The following is a 14,949-nucleotide window of genomic DNA, read 5'->3' as shown; positions in this document are numbered from 1 at the left end:
CTGTCCTGCTGCCTCATAGCCCAGCTCTCTGCACGCATATTGCTCCCAGATTTCAGAAAGAAAACGCTGCTTTATTTACATAAAGAGAACTGGGAGCTACTCCCAGCCCACTGGTTTGCTCCTTTCTCCATGGCAGATGGCCCTGGCTCCAGCCACCCATGGCACAGGAGCAGGTGAGGCTGGGAGGATGGAGACAGAACACCATCCCTGATTTGCTCAGGCATCCCTAGGTTGCAATAAATGAGGGCAGAAGCAGCTGTCCCCATCCAAATCCCTGGTCCCCAGCCCCAGAGTACAACTGCACTGCGGGGTGTTTAAAAGGGGATGGCTTTTGTTTCACAGAGGTTGGCAGCAGATAGACTCTGTCACTGCAGCAAGTGTGAGGGACCTTAATCCTCCTCTTATTGACATGACATATTGTAATGGCTTCTTTGGTTACCTATCAAGTCACTGTGTACTTAGAAAGCTTTAATCTGTAGATTATTTACTCAACAGACTGTAAAGGCTTCGCATAATAGCACATAACAGCTTCCAGCAGTTACAGCCTATTGTGTCATGGGGAGTTTGTGTTGATTCCCCCCACCTAAATCTAACACAAGGCATCTAAGCAGCAATAAGAATAATAGAAACCCCTTTCCCCCACAAACCTGAGAACTGGATTGCCTCTATCACCTCCCCCATGGATTTCACTGTGCTCTATCTCCCTTCAGTGCAGGCACTCTTTGGACTCCCTCCGTGTCCTATCTGTGAATTTTCACAACACCTGTAGGAATTCTACAAACCTTGAGATCTCTGTCCCACTACTCAAAGTGGCTAAAACTGAGCAGAAATCTCACAGATTCTGGAGGCTGAGTGTACAATACCCACATCCCACCTGTGTTCAGCAAACATATTAAATGGACTTTCTTGCCCACCTTCCTTACCTGGTAGTGAAAGTAGTGTGTTGCACCATGATAAGCCTTAATAAAAAAGGAAAACAGTATATTCAAGATTCTACATGCCAGGTTTGACATAGGTGTTGCACATCTAGGAGGTGTGTAAATGTTGGTTGTAGCAGACAGAGCCTAAAAGGCTCTAATTTTACTGTTCTAGCAGTGACAGTAATTCCAGATCATCAGAATACTGGCCATTCTCTGAGAAAAGGGAACCATGTGGATGGGATTTCTTAAATGCATTTTTAATTTTCATTGTCTTTAAGATGTTCATAATTTAAAGGACATTCCCCACCAGGTGAAAACAACATTAATTTTGAGCCTAATTCCTCCAAATTGATTTGATTTAAAACACAGCTAATTAATTAAAAACACTTGACAATGCCCCTTTAATGTTTAACCAAAGAGCACACCATGCTCCAGCTGAGCTGCTAAATGTTTATATATTATTAGCAGGCTTCCCAAAGCTTAGACAAAAGGATTTCCAAGCAAGTTCTCACTCCCATCTTTTAATTACACCTAAACAACTCAGCTCATTATAATTCTACTACAAACATTGCTCTCAAGAGCATCCTGCAACATGCATTTAGCAGGTACCACCAATACTTACTCCCACACCCATACCTGCATGCATTTCTCCATTTTAAAGTGGCAATTCCTCAGCAAAAGATCTCAGAAAGTCACCCTGCTCACCATTTCTGGCACTTTGGAATTAATTGCCAACATGAAATAAATACAGCGTGAAGACGTGCACTAAAACCAAGTTATAATTAAGCAATATGGAGATTTGTGCCGGGTAATCAATAAGCTCAGGGAACTTGGAAGTATCTGGGGCTGTGGGCGGCATGGGGAAGGGGTGTGAACGGCTCTCCCTCGTGGGGTGTTTCACCATCTGCTCCCCACTGTTTTCCCCACAGAAGCTGTCCCAGCTGGCTGAGAGCTGGCTGCGTGCTGTGGTACCCCCACAGAGCTTGCCTCTTCCAGCCACCCCCTGCCTTCGGGCATCCGTCCCCATAGCAGCACCCTGCACAGCCACCCTGGCAACACCCCACAGCCACAGCCCCCTGCAGCTCCCACTCAGGGTTCAAAGTGAGGAGCAGAGCCCTCCGAGCCACAGTTCTGCATCTCTCTGGCTGCAGGGGCGAGAAGAGGCCAGTGCTGCTCTGCTGTGCAAGGGCGTGGCTGGACTTTGAGCTTTTCCCGTGGTATTTTTCCACCGTAACAAATTCCTCCCAGCTTGCAGATGGTTAGTCATGCAAAGCAGAAATAACATCGAATTCTATCTTCAAGAGTCATCAGATTGGACCTCACTTCTTAGCTCAGCCTAGGGACTGGGATGATAATTTGCCTGAGATTAAGGGGTCATTTTTGAAAACGTAAACAACATCTTGCCATGTGCTGGCCTTTTTCTGTTTACGGGGTTTGATTTCATGCCTGAAAAACAAACCTACTGCATCATCCTGGTGGAGGGATTCTGCAAGAAAATGTTGGCTGAGTGAGGAAAATCACTAATGCCAGCACAGAAGTCCTAATTACCCCAAATGAATTTGCAAGCTAAAATAGTCTGGCCCAGTTACTAGCAACCATCATACCTGTAAGAGTTTGGCATGACAGCACAGAGGGAAGGCTTCATGTCAGACACCATTCTCCACCCTCTCCCTTTCCCTGTTACTTTACTGAACAATTCCATTAGGATTTATGCTGTTGATGTGGGATTATTTCCGATACTTCTATTTCTTGTTCAAATGTATAGAAATTAATTTTCTGGTCATAATTTCAGTACCTCTGGGACATTAGCAGGCTGGAAGTAAAAATAGAACGTCATTACAGTGTCAGGTAATGCGGATGAGTGTGACTAATAACCTGAGTGTCATTGATTTAATAATCTAATAATGTCTCTGCACACTCAGCGCTCAGACTCACTGAGTGAAGATAAAGATTTAGGCCTGGCTGAAGCTGCAGATAAGAATCAGCACCTCGGCTTTAGGGATCAGAACCAATGATAAGCAACACACGGCTGGTATCCAAAAAATTAAAGCAGGGAAAGGAGCTGGCTGGTATCTGCAGCTCAGGCTGCACAGGAGGCAGGTTTTCCATTCCCTGGGGTGACAGCAGCAGGAGGTCACAGCTGCCCACAGGAAACACTCATCAAGCTCAAAGAGAGATGCTCACCGTCTAGCAAAGGTCTGGCAGCTCTCAAATAGCTGCTGGCCTGCCAACAGCTTGGTCTATGGCTGTCTAAAATGCAAAGGAAAAGCCCATTAATATCAGCTACAACACCAGCCTGGAGAAGTCTGGTCCACAGCCTGGAAGCAGGAGGTGGAGTGAAGCGAGTGGGCTTTTGCCTGGGACACAAACCTTCTGACTCGGTGTAATCTGGGTTATTCATTCAGAGAAAAGCTGCCACAACAGCTACCAAGCTCCTTACAGAAAGCTGTAGAAAGGATCTCTTTCCCTTGAGAGCATCCCTTTAGCCAGGCCCATCCTCCACCTCCTCTGATCTGTGCTGCTGGGTCTGGCCCCCCATGCTGCTGATGGATGGTGGTAAAGGTGTTGTTTCACCCTGGCAGGCCCTGGATGAGCTGGGAGATGGATCTCACCCACAGAGTATGAAACCACACAGAAATGCCTGCTAATGAGACATGACACCAGGTTTATTATAATTTGGTTGGAACAGCGACAATCGATCTCCTCAAACTGCCTGTGAAAATCCCATTCCCCAGCAAGGCACCTCTAGGCTTGGCCGGTTTGAGCTCCATATGCTTTATTATAAATGCAGAAACATTTTCGTGTACCTGAGACTGTGCTGGCACAACAGAGGACAAGTGTACTTTAGGCAAATTCTTTGACTGCAGGAGCTTCAAGCTTCTTACAGTGAGGAAGGTTCTGCAAATAGTTCAGCTTTTTTTTCAGATCATGCTCTGAAGGCCTCATCAGTCTTCCCCAACACCACTTCATCTCAAGTATATCTACTTGTTTCCAGTTAACTTCACCCAGATAACAGGAAAACTCCCTGGGGAGTTGCTATAGAAACACCCAATGGAGACAAGGAGAGATTGGGGCAGCAGAGCCAAAAGATACCGTTAAGATTAAGGGAAATTTTAACTCCCGCTCTGTAAATACAATTTCCCTGGAAAAGTTGCAAAATTAGGAGTTAAAATGGAAAATTTCCTGCATGGTTAGTGATGGGGTCACTGCTGATCACCCCCCCCCCCCCAGGGAGATTCACCACCATGAAGTAGTAGAAAAGCCTTTTCATGGATCCTCTCTGAAGGTTTCCAACCTCAGTGAGACTCTGTTTACTCTCAAAAGGACGTGTGAATCCCATCTGCAAAAAGGTGGCTAAATTGTCTCCATATCTTCTCCAGTGCCTGGTGACATTGATAACCCTTTAAGCAAAGCAGTGTCCTTCTGCATAATGATCTGAGAAGGATTAAATGCAAGAAAGAAATATAAGAAGAAGTCAAGGAGCTACCTACCATTAGCAGCTATTTGAGTGTCAGGCAGTTTCGTTTCAGGCAATTTACCAGTGCTTTTGTCCAAGCCATTCATTCCACAAAACACTATTATGAAAATAGATATCATTAGAATCACTTTTTAATACATAAAATAGTCTTTCTTTTTGCAATTCATCTGTGTATTCAACTTTTCTCTTAAATTCTCTTACACTTCCAAGAGTTCAGAAAGCCCCAACAATAAGAAACAGGCATTCTGATCTTCTGAATAAACCAGATTTTTTGGAACAGTTAGTGTCCTTTCTCTTACTTGATGCTCACACACATAAATACTGAGGGTCATTAGAAATGAATTATCTATGACTGTAAAATAGAATGAGGATTCATCAACTATATTGATTTTTCTCATCTATGTGTATATGTGTAGCTCCTTTGGCAATTAGTCATTAACTAAACCACTGCTTCATTCCTGTGAACCAAATTTTAGTTGCATTTTCCTTCATTGTATCTGTAAGCTTTTCTTTGCGCTGTTTTTCTTGGTGTTGGTTATCAGCCTGGATTTGCAGGGGTATTTCTCTTACAGTCAGCAGGGTGGTTAATTAACACGAGCTCCATAAGCCAAAGGTAGAGCTTCTGGGTGAGCCTAAAGAAAACAAGATCTTCATCAGGAATGGATGTGTGCCTGCCCAGGAGCCCATAGACAGACAACCAAAAACACATGCAAAATTGTAAAACTCCTAAGGCAAAAAAAAAAAACTAGTTGATGCACATCAAACACCTAAAAGAAATTTGAAAAAAAAAAAAAAAAAACAGAAACTAAAAACCTCAGTAATTTTATATAAAACACACAGACTACAGCCAAGTAACCACCTTTCATACTAATTATCATCCAGGAGATTGGCTGGGCTGACTGGAATCTGTTGGGGGTTTGTGAACACGTTTATCTTAATTGCATTCATGTGGTTGTGGGGTTATTTGATTTGATCTTGAGATATGTGACGCCTGATTTTTATGTGCATTTCTAACAGGTTTGAAGGATGAGCAGAGCAGGGAATGGATTGTGCCTATGTGCAGAGTTGTGGAAAATGTTCTTAAGGCCAAGACAAAGTCAGGTGTTAAATCTCATAAAGAAACAGGCAAATTCTGCATCTAATGACATACCATGTAAACTTGTAGTCAGAAGAGATGATATCAGTTTCTGTGGGTTTTGACCACCGCGGAGATACTCCTTAAATGGAAGGATAATATGATTAAAATTAATGTAAAACCTCATAAGAAACATAACTTTTAGGCTTCACTTTTTCAATACTGGGGCTTCTACAACTACTTAGGATAGAATAATTTTAAAGCATATTGCTTTCCACTGTAACTGCACACAGAGAAAATAATGCTCATAAAAACTAGCATTTTCCTGAACCACAAAAACATAATTGATCACCAACCAGCTCCATCACGTGAGCAAACCCTCAGCTGAATCACTCAGCTGCTCCAGGTTCATTACTCGGTACGTTAATGCCCTATGCAATAAACACAACAAATGAAATATGGAATTACTCTAACCACAAATCATTACTAATTGATACAGCAAGATTCAAGGAAAGCTATCACTTGGAACAGCTTCCTGCAAAGTTATCCCTGGATATACTTCAGGTCTGCATCCTCCCTGCCACAGAGGAGCTTAGGGAGGAAGGGCAGCCTGAGAGACCTATTTATCACATCTCATCCATCCTGAATTCCATCATTCCATGCTATTCCCAGTCAATTTGATTTCAGTGAATTTAATTGGAGTTTTTTTTTTAATCTATTTCCCCATGGCTTATTTGTCCTTAAATTCCAGGCTGATCCACGATGATTGTTTAAAACAGGAAGCAGCCAAATTCTTCAACTCTATATTGACTGAACACCAGATCTTATTATGGAAAACATAGCTTATGCTTAAGTTATTCTAATTAATCCATTTACAGGTTATCTTGCTCTTACTTTAGTTTTCTTACTACATGCAAAAGAGCCTGAGGATTTAATAAACTGTTTCCAGTTTTTGTTCAGTTCAGATTGTGCCCAACTCTTCTATGCACAGTCCCTGCCACATAGAGCATTTGATCATTGTGAGGATGAGATGGTTGCACCAGTGACCCGTGAGAGCTTGTGGGGCAACACATCACATTTGCAAACCTCTGTGCCTTCTATACAGTAGAAAGTCCCCCAAACTGCTCTTATGTATTTTGAAATGGCACTTTGTGCCTCCCATCAGAGTTATTTAATTTCCAACTGAATTTAAATTAACATGTTTTGTTCATCAAACATTTAATTCTGAAGAAGAAATCAGCTTTTTGCAAAACTGCAGCATGGCCTTTGTGAAACTCTCCTGACTGTGCTCAGGAAAGAGGAGCAGACCTTATTACCATCCCAGACAAACTCAGAGGATATTGAAGAACAAAACCCTAGAGAAACACATGTGAAAAGACAAAAAAATTCTTCCACATATTAGGTACAAAAATTCAGCTTACATAGTGCAGTGTTCCAGGCACCAATGAAGCTGACTTACCCGCAGTCTTAATCTTGGGGTGAAGTGTCTTAATGTTAAGAATATAAAAGAGAAATTATCCATGCACCTGTGTGGGCAGGATATTGGAGCCTGGCTCGACAGGGCAGTATATAATTCTCCCATTCTCACTGAAAGGTAAAAAGCCTCACATTACAGCTCATCCAGGAATTGCTGACAGAATTTCATCTCTCTTTCCTGCTCTACTTACTCTTCAGGTAGGGAAAAAAATGGGTGGAAGGGTTGAATGGAGACCTTTTCCAGTGATGTACAAGATCTGGGTGACTATTCCAGCACAAAGGGTAGTGGATCTGCAGGGGCACACTCCTGCCAGCATAGCCCAGGGAAAGCACACAGGACTCCTGGTCTAACCTCCCTGGACTACCCAGGTAAATCTCTAACCACAAGGGTCCATGGTTTTCTCTCTCTCCTTTTAAAATTATATTTCCTTATGGTAATATTTTAATTGCTATTTTTCTGTCGCTGTACCCTGCTTGATGTGTTCCTCACATGAACACTGACTGCCATCCCCTCTGGATTTTAGGTTTAAAAGGCACAATCAGAGACTGCTAGTTCAGCACTGTTATTTCAACATAACATTTTCCTTAGGGAAACATCAGCACACAAGGTAAAAAAGAACCCTTGGAAATGTGTTGCCTTTGATTAAGCTTTTTCCTTGTCAGACCACACAAAGAGCTCTGTAGCTGCATACCAGCATTCCCAGTCCAGGGTGCCCCAGTGCCTCAAAGCTCAGCACAAGATTATTCCCCCATGCCCAAGACAGGGATATCCCCAGAGCTGAGAAGTCTTGTGGAAAGTGCTGCTACATCTTAATTTACCAAAGCAGCTGGTGCTGGTCCTTTGCCATGGGATAACTGCTTGCCCTGAGGGTCTGCCAGGCCCAGGGTCTCCAGCTGCAGCCCTGGCCCCTGGAGCCATCGTGCTGATTGATGAAGTTGTCCCCATCATGGCTCTCACTTAGTGAAGTGACAACTATCACATACATCTCTCTTCTCCCTGCCAGGACCACTTATTGCTGGTTTTGGAAACACAGCGAGTGAAAATCCATAGTTAATGCAGTTCCCCAGAAGAGCAGAGACCCCCATACCTTCCAAATTAGAATAATATCAAATAATAATGTGTTTGAGATTTGCATGCACCTGGATTTATGGATGACTATCAACCCTAAATACAGGCATAGGATGTCACATTTGACTGATTTCAGCTCTACTCTGAATAACTGATTAGGAGAGTCACCAGATTCCCAAGACCTTTATCCTCATAAACCTTCTGGATTTAATAGTGACAACGTCTAGTGGGTGAATTAAGCAAGTCAATTTTATAGCAAAGGCAAGTCAAAGCTGCTATAATTAATTCAAATTAACACACCCATGAGCTCCTGAAGCCTATCATTGGTAGGGTGTCACTTCAGGGACAACTGCAGAAACATCCAAATACAAGATCTTTAAGACTGAACATTTCCCAGGAAACCAAAAGTAACCTGCACAAAACAGGCTGGATTACAGAAACCCAAATGTTCTCTCCCTGCAGAACTTTATTATTAACATGGCCAACAAAGCAAAACAGTTTCCTGTAAATATGATTCTTTAACATTACTTTTATCTGTTGAATATTAAGCCTGTATGGAGAATTACTGGAGTGTATCCCATGGCACATATGGTCTATGATAGGACCTCTATCTGTGATACCTCTGAAATTCTGAATAGCCCAATGCCATTCAGGAAATGAGAAAGGAATGTGGTTTGCAGTTGCAACCTTCACTATTTTTTCTATTCCTCTAGGGAAGCAGAGTCCAGCATGGATATTTGACATGAGAGGAAATACCAAAGCAGCAGCTCTAAATCAAAAAAACCTCATCCTCAGACAACAAAATTATTATTTAGATACAGAAAAGTACAATTTTGACATTACAATGAAACATGGCCCAACTGTTTCTGGAGAATACTGGTGGAAATGGAGGCCAGGGAGCGATTTTAGAAAATCAGGTTGTGGAAGGTGCTCATAGACAATTGCTGAAGTGCAATCAATTTTTCTGAGCTTTCATGTGGTTAATAGTTAATTGTACAGGAAGGAAGAATAGCCAGAGAAATGCTTCTAGGTGCAGAAGAGGAAATTGCTGGATGAATACTGTGCACTCCACCTTGAGGCACTCATGGACTGAGCTGAGGGTGACCTCATCTACAGACCAGCATGGATGCTTGACTTGCTGCTGCAAGAACATTGCTTTGTGTTTGATGTTTATGTGACAATTATACCTCTAATAAAACAAAAATGGCCACATTTTCCACTGTCCAAAGAGAGATTTGGCTTCATTTGGTGACGATGTCCTGCCAGAAACCCAGAGGGGCAGTGGACAGAAGTGAAATTGGATGGTGAGTGTCCAGAGAAACCAATAACTGGTTAGAACCAGGCAACTTTGCCAGTAGAAAAAGCACAACAGCCACACAGAGCTGTTACCAGCCTTTACTCCCCTGGAAGAAATTGGCTATTTGAGCAGCAATTCACAGGAGAAAAACATGCTGGTGTGTTAAGGCTGTACACCCAGCTTTGCTCTGTGCCCACCTGCATCAGTCATTGGTTCTCCTCCACATCTCCATCCCTGGGACAGAAACCAGTGGATCAGCAAAAGCAGGATGATGCTCCCACTAAGGTTAAGCCTCTGTGCTGACACTCCAGCCAGCCATGGAGGAGGCAGGTTTCCTTGGCCTGGGTGAACCCAGGCTGCTTTGGAGACGCTTTGCATGAGATGACCTCCACAAGCACCATCTGCCCACTGGCACAGCAGGACTGGGCAGGCAGACACATGTGACAGGGCAGGGGAGCTGAGCAGAAAGGAACACGTTTTCTACAGGCTCTCTTCAGACCTAAATGGCACTTCTGTAAGCGGTGCTAAACGACACCACCCTCCCTCCACCCCGCACTCCCAGTTGCCTACTTACATTATCATTTGCCAGCTGTCAAGCTCTTGCTCAGTTCCAGTGAAATCTCCTCGATTTTCTCCTCTTTTGGTGATTTTGTTGAACTGCTGGGATCAGATCCTGGTGACACTGGAATTGCCAAATAATCCTCTGCTGCTTTTTTATATCTTTCTACCCTCTTCTCCTTATTAATGTGAGCCAATACAGAGCCCAGCACAGACACAATGCTCTCCAACAGGACACAGGAATGACTGCCAGCCTCCTCAGAACTGTCTCCTAACAGAGAGCTGAGGTTCTTTATAGCAGAAACAGCTCTCAGACACACTGAGAGCTCACATTGCTTACCCAAGAGATCCTAAGACATCACATCTTCAGGAGTTGTCTAAAGCCATCTCCTTCTGCTTTATCAGAATGGTCAGGCTGGCTCTGATCACCAGTCCCTCTAGCCCAGCACCCTGTCTCTAAGACCAAATAGTTGTGTATGTCTGCAGAAAAGCTTAGGAGCAGGATAAACTCACAGTAATTGCCTGGGGTGCTTTGATGGGCCCCAGTAATCTGGGCTTAGAGACTTTCTGAAGTCTCCTGGTGTGTAACAGCCCTTGCTGCATCTCTCTGCCATGAATTCATCTAATTGTTTCTTGCACCATTTAAGCACCATTTGGCCACCTCAGCCTCCCAGAGTAATGAGTGCCACAGTGGAACAACATGATGGGAGAAGGAACAGCTCGCTGGTTTGTGCTGGGGAGGTCCCCAGCTGCAGCTGAGTTCACTCTTTTCTGCATAACCTCCGTGCACTCAGCCAAAGCACCCCTTGCCTTGCTGGTCTTCAAGCTCCAAAGGAAGCCCTTGTGGCCTCTCCTATATTTACCAGGCCCAGCACAACTTCAGGGAAGAAAGATTTGTTAGATGGAAGAACGAGACCAGAACCCCAACTTGACTCATATTAATATTAATGACTAAAAATTAGGCATGGTTCATGTTCTACTTTCTCCTGGACCCCACAGCTGCTGCATGTGGACAAAACATCTGGCTCACCTGAACATCTCTGAGGTGCTTTGGACTTTTGGGTTGAAAAATGTTAGCAAAAAAAGGCAGGCATGTAGATGTGAGATGTATGTAGGCTTGTAGAATCCCTCCATTCCACTCTCAGGTTCTTGAAAATCATTTTCTCCTAAAGCTCAATATAGAAACTGCAGGAGAGACTTGATGTTTTTATGCAAATTCTCAAATATACAGAAGTGCTGAGCTGAACTGGGATTTGAAGGGAAGGCTTCTTTGCTATTTCACCTGCCATTTAAACACCAAGCAGGGATACACTGGCAGAGGTGGCTGGAAATAGATCCAAAACTTCAAACGTGTCAAAATTGAATTTTGAAGAATAGGGGATTGAGAGAGAGTCAGCCAGTGTAGCCTGAGTCTCAGAAATCTGAGCACTCACACAGAGCCTCAGAAAATCAGGTTTAGATAACAAACATAGCTGGTAAATGCCTTAACCTTTGCTGGAGCTCAAATTCTCTGCCAAAAGTTGTGGGCCAGATAAACTAACATTTTCTGATGAGAAATTGTTTTGCTGAAAGTTTCGTGCTATCCCTCCATATCACACAGCACCCAGACATGAGTTCACAGCCTTTGTCAGATAAAACATCCCTGCTCTGTGACACTCAGCCCAGGCCAAGCTGCAAAAGTTAATTTACTGTAAGTTACTGATAGTGTCATTGATTGTTTATCATTCCCAGGCTGGTATGTCTTTATACTGATTTAAACTGGTAACAGCTTGGATCTCATTTTTAATTGCACTTTGAGTCCGGCTGCCTGGGTATTGTACAGGCAAAACTACTGGTGTGCAAATCAGGACATAAGCCAACACTCAGCCAGGTCATTGAGAAGAACATCTAAAATGTCATGTGTGTTACTGTCACAAGCATCACTCCTAATAATTGTGTACTCCCTTAAACAGATTTTTCAGCAAGGTGTGTTTAAAAACCAGATTGGAGTTCTGATATGTCCTGACAACAAGGTATTTAACAGAGCTGCCCTGGCTCTGATGTCCCTCTTTTGCATCCTTTCAGGAACAGAAATAGATTCATCACCATTGTGACATTAGAAAACGTGGAGTTTGCAGAGACTACATGAAATAAATTGGGAATGGCAGAGTAAGTACTTGAACTGACAATACAGGAACCACTGGGCCTGTCACACCATTGCTGGGAGAATCCACAAAGCACCTTGTTAGCTGTGAGAGCTGGAATTAGAGCTGCAGCCTCACCTCCACATAGTCCAGCTCAGGCAAAATTAAGAAATTTCAGCCATGCCTTGATAGGTGATCTTACAGCCCTGCAGCGTATTTCACCTGCCATTTAATTGTGTGTTTTCTCTGTAAAACCTCAAATGCTGCAGCATCAATGTGTCAGAGTGTCTTCTGGAACAGAATGACGTCCCAGCCAAAAAGCTTTTGACCTGACCTTGGTCTTGATGCAAGAATGGTGAAAAAAAAAATACAAGAGAAATGTTACACGTTGCTAAAAATAAAATGTGTAAAAAGAATTACTTAATTTAAGCAAGAAACTGAACAAATAGGCAACCTATTAATGTGTTTCTAATCTAGAGGTCAGGAAGGGAGTGACATTTGCAGTCATTTTATCTGGGCCGTGGTACAAGGTGAACCAGAAGGAAGCACGACCTTGGCATTCAGCAGACACAGGCTGTGGATCCAGAACACAGTCTCCTCCACTGTCAGCTCTAACCTGCCAACCCACCTTCTCTGCTGGGAGAGGAGCAGGCTCTGAAGTTCACCCAGGAGCACCATTCTCTGAATTTCTGTGGAGGACGATGCCCCATGACTGCAGGAGGCACAGACCCTCTGGACAAACCATTGCCTGCAAAAAGACCAGGTAAAACAGCCAAGCATTACGTGTGCAGTCTGGCAATAGGAGGGTGGGAAGAGACAGCAGAATTTCCAAGTAAATCACAGCAAACCAATTTGTCAAGATAATTAGCACAGAGGCAAAGGGGAGCGGTAGATGTGATACATCTTGGCTCAGGAAGGCTTGTGACACCATCCCATTTAACTTTCACATGAGCAAAATGAGGAAATGGAAGGTAAGTGAAAATTTACCACAAAACTACACTCTCAAAATTATTATCTGCAGCTCAGCGTCAACCACAGCCCTGTCCTGTAGCCCATGGTTTGCTGTCAAAACTGCAAATGCATGGCTGAAAGGGGCACCTCACTCAGGGTAACAGCATCACAGCTCAAGATGACCTCCCCAGACAGAAAAACTCACCCAACATCCCCATGGTGAAGGTCAATAAAACCACCCGTGGAACATCACAACCCAGCAAGTAGGTTGAGGCTCCTTAAAGTCATCCCTTTTCTCCTTGGAAGATGAGGCAGTTCCTTTCCTTGTGAAACCTTCTGCTGAGCCTGCCTTGAGAGATTCTCTCTGCAATTAAAACTGAGAGCTTTTCCAGTGACAGCTGGGTTTCATCTGTGCCTCATTTCTAGATGGATGGTGCTGGGCTTTGCTCCTGGCCCTGTGCTGCAGGTTCCTGAGGGACCTGGGTGCTCACCCTCATCCCCAAACCTGGGCCACAACCTTTTTGCAAGCCTACTAAAAATCAAAGTTCTTTCCCAAATTTTAACCCCACCCTTCAGTTCCTTCATTTTTGGTGAGTGTATATTTTTACCTTTTAGCATGAAAGTGCCTTTAAAATACCATAAACAACATTTTGATAGATAAATAATTTAAAGAAAAGCAAATAGGTGCTTTATGAGAGTACCCAGCTGCTCAGCCATCCAGCAGAGCCTGTCGACTGGGGATAGTGGAGGCCTGATTGCCCATTAAAGAGGCCCACATTCCACGAAGCCACATTCAAAACTCTCTGGAGAATCAAGCATTGTGCCCACGTGTAACATGTCAGTTATTTGCCAGCAGGGGAAACCCTGTAAGAAGTGAATGAGTTTTACTCTGTTCAGTGACATTGCTAATGACTCATGCAGGATTATGGGTAACAAACCTTTGAAATGAGAGGTTGAGTTGTACACTACATTATACATCTGAATTTCATGGTATATTAGTGACAGTGATTGGTAATACAATATGATGGGGAATTGCTAACATCAGAGAGAAGTTAATATGATGCACTGCAATTTCTCAGAAAAGTCCCATACTTTTTCTAGTGCCACCCATAATCTGCTCATTATGGCTTGGCAAAGAGCAATCCCCCTCGTGGAGCGAGCAGCACCAGCGCCCTGACAGCTGCTCATAAATTTGAGTGGAAGATACAGAATCCAAAATGTTCATGTTTCCATGGATCGTTACCCAGTTGTATCTCCCCTAAGAAGCAGGTGATTTTTTAACATCCTGCCACAGTTTGTTTCTGCTGATATTTTCTCTCTCCAGATAAATCTGATGCCAGCTTGTGTCTTAGAGCATTTCTTTCCCATCTTGTTCTATGAAAAGGGCTGATACAGTCTACACGCACGTTAACTAAACACCAGTTAATGGAGCATAACTAAGAAGAATTAATATATTTACGCAAAAAAAACCTACTTCTAGACCATTTAAATTAGAGTCAAATGTATCACATAAGGCATTAAAATTATAAATGCGACCACAGATTTATGTTTACAGACTCTGGCAAATCCCATGGCCACATGTCCCCTCAGTCACTCCTGTTGCAAACAGCATAAACAAATGTTTAAACTATTTATGTGTTAGTAACCTGGAATATTCTGTGGCTGTTTTACAAGTCCTGTAAACATCCATGTGACCTTCTCCAGTTGTAGAAGATTCGGTTTTCCCTGCAGGAAGAGCCCATGAAGACAGAAGAGTCCCTTGAAGGCCCAACCCCATACACCCATTAAGCAGAAGCACCAAGACCATCACCTTTCCAAGAAACCTGAAATGGGAGTCATTCCTAGGATAAGGAAGTTCATTGAAAACCACAGCCAAGCAGGAACTGGATGGTAATGATGACGAGTAAATGGAAGAAAGTATCTCCCTCCAGCATTAAATTCAAGCCCTGACCTTTTCCAATGTAATGACTAGCTCAACCTTTACATAATAATGTGGGTGATA

General features: G+C 43.3%; 1 long non-coding RNA gene across 1 annotated transcript; it reads right to left on the bottom strand.

Moving 5' to 3' along the window:
* Positions 1-2,645: 2,645 nt before the first annotated feature.
* On the bottom strand, positions 2,646-4,020 carry LOC137482238 (uncharacterized). The gene is made up of 3 exons (XR_011003946.1): positions 3,728-4,020; positions 3,291-3,564; positions 2,646-3,170 (listed from the first exon to the last, which is right to left on the bottom strand). It is a non-coding gene; the product is annotated as an uncharacterized lncRNA (long non-coding RNA).
* Positions 4,021-14,949: the final 10,929 nt, after the last annotated feature.

The sequence above is a fragment of the Anomalospiza imberbis genome, chromosome 14 (assembly GCF_031753505.1).
Source record: "Anomalospiza imberbis isolate Cuckoo-Finch-1a 21T00152 chromosome 14, ASM3175350v1, whole genome shotgun sequence".
Taxonomy (NCBI): Eukaryota; Metazoa; Chordata; class Aves; order Passeriformes; family Viduidae; genus Anomalospiza; species Anomalospiza imberbis.
The sequence above is the reverse complement of the archived record's forward strand: the minus strand, read 5'-3'. Positions and strand labels throughout refer to the sequence as shown.